Source organism: Borostomias antarcticus, assembly GCF_949987555.1.
Source record: "Borostomias antarcticus genome assembly, chromosome: 16".
Lineage (NCBI taxonomy): Eukaryota > Metazoa > Chordata > Actinopteri > Stomiiformes > Stomiidae > Borostomias > Borostomias antarcticus.
In genome coordinates, this window is record NC_140249.1 from 1,096,624 (window position 1) to 1,099,123 (window position 2,500).

At 50.5% G+C, this 2,500-nt stretch overlaps 1 protein-coding gene across 1 annotated transcript in view; it reads right to left on the reverse strand.

Annotated features, from left to right (window-relative positions):
* Positions 1-2,500, reverse strand: part of slc43a1a (solute carrier family 43 member 1a) — a gene marked incomplete at both ends in the record, with an annotated part of 11,354 nt that overhangs the window by 3,113 nt on the left and 5,741 nt on the right. The gene's annotated exons all lie outside the window — the stretch shown is intronic.

Consider the following 2,500-nt stretch of genomic DNA (forward strand, 5'->3'; position numbering starts at 1 on the left):
TACACGAGACCAACACCCATCCTCATTCAGCGCTTCCCAGAAAGGAAATACTTCACGTTTCGACATCGTCAATGTGTAGACTAACGCTGGGCTGTGTGTGTGTGTGTGTGTGCGTGTGTGCGTATCTTTGGAAGACAGGTGAGAGGGATCGTTAGGCACACAGCGAGGTTTGGATCTCTTACGAACGTCAAAGTAAAGCTGATCCGGCCGTGTCAGATGCCAGCTCCAATATTTGCCTCCGACAGTTCGTACAGTGGAGCGAGCGCGAGGGCACGGCCTGGTGTGTGTGCGCGACATGCATGCGTGTGTTTGTGAAACAGTAAAGCGATTGAGACTGAGTGTGAGAGGTGTGTGTGTGTGTGTGTGTCTGTGTGTGTGTGTGTGTGTGTGTGTGTGTGTGTGCGCGCAGTAGGGCCTCTTCCTAGCGCGTCTCTGACAGGAGCAGTAAACCACACATTTAGCGCGTGTCTAACAGGCCTGGTATGCCAGCAGACGGCAAGAACACGTGTGAGAGAGAGACAGAGAGAAAGAGTCAGAGAGAGAGAGAGAGAGACAGAGAGAAAGAGTCAAAGAGAGAGAGAGAGAGAGACAGAGAGAGAGAGAGAGAGAGAGACAGAGAGAAAGAGTCAAAGAGAGAGAGAGAGAGAGACAGAGAGACAGAGACAAAGAGTTAGAGAGAGAGACAGAGAGAATTACGTATGTATTATTACATATTATTACGTATGTATTATTACATATTATTACATATGTATTATTACATATTACTTAGTACGTATTATTTTGTATGGCTTTTATTCCTTGATGTTTGACTGTGCTTATGTGTTGTCTGTATGCAGTAGCTGCAGCAAAATAATTTCCCCTTGGGGAAGATTTAAGTAAAGTCATCCATCCATCCATCCATCCATCTCATCCATCCATCCATTCATCTATCCATCTCATCCATCCATAGATCTCACCGTCTCATCCCCTCTCCCCCAGTTCTTTCCCTCTCACTATTCTACATATATTCTCTCTCTCTTCTCTCAGACTACAGGCTAAGGGACGTAGGTCGGGGGGGGGGGGAGGTGTGGTCATGGACGAGGTCGAGGGGGGGGGTAGCTGTGGTCATGGGTGAGGTCGGGGGAGGGGGGGGGGGTGGTGTGGTCATGGGTGAGGTCGGGGGGGGGGGGGGGTGTAGCTGTGGTCATTGAAAAAAAAAAAAAACAGAACAGCTGGGAGCACCGAATGAGGGTTGTCCCGGGCCCCCTGGTTCCTCCATCGGCCAATCAGAAACGCCCAGACCGCAGGCATGACTCAAATGTCCTAACCTAAATCCTAAACACCTTAACCTCAGCACGGACTTCTTAATCCCAATAATCTTTAACATAACCCATTTTCCATTAATCCCCAACACACAGCCCTGATTAACACCCTTCACATGGAGCCTCTGACCAACGCTGGACAACGCTGCTCTACTTTCCAGCAGCCTGGCCAGAACTGGGCCACGCGGGCCGATGCAAGTCATGTGTGGAAAGCAAAACGCCACCTCTGTCTGGGCCGTGGTATCTGTCACCACATGACACCTGACTGCCTGCCAGGCCAGCGTCCCGTGCCTTCATAGGGGCGACAACGACGGGGGAGTTCAGGATGTACTTCTGCCTTCAGAAGCTACTGGCTAAGGGTTCATACATGTATCTGTGATGTGTGCCTAGCTACTACCTGTAGCCTGTATTGCTCTCACTGTGTGTGTGTGTGTGTGTGTGTGTGTGCGTGTGTGTGTGTGTGTTTGATGTCGTCTTAGCAACTACTACCCTAGCCTATATGAGTATGCTTTCGTTGTCCAGGCTAGTCCTGAACTCACACACCAGGCCAAACACATCTGAATAATAACAACAGCCAGTATTGCCCCTACAAGAGGGTATGTTTATGTGTGTGCGTGTGTGTGTGTGTGTGTGTGTGTCCTTGTGCTCTAGTGTGTTGGCCTCTGGCTGTGACATTGTGGAGCCCGTCCATGCTGGTACCGTCCAGCTCAGACAGAGAGGGGGGGTCAGAGAGGGGGGGACAGAGAGGGGGGGTCAGAGAGGGGGGGTCAGAGAGGGCGGGACAGAGAGGGAGGGTCAGAGAGGGGGGGTCAGAGAGGGGGGGTCAGAGAGGGGGGGTCAGAGAAGATCAAAAGCTAAATCTGTGTTCATCTAACAGTATCACTCAGTCTCACTTCATTAGGTTTAGGCAGTATTAGGGTTGGGCTAATAGTGTTAGGGGTAATAGGGTTAGGGGTAATATTAGGGTTGGGCTAATAGTGTTAGGGGTAATATTAGGGTTGGGCTAATAGCCTGCTACTTCAGAACAGCCAATCACGTGGCTCCGACTCAGTATAGAAAGCCTGTAGATTAGAAATGACATGAATGCTCAAATAGCAGCTGTGACAGTGGTGGGACGTTCTGGGGACGTTCTGGGGACGTTCTGGAGACGTTCTGGGGACGTTCTCAGGCCGGTAGTAGATAGGTGCACCTATTCCTAA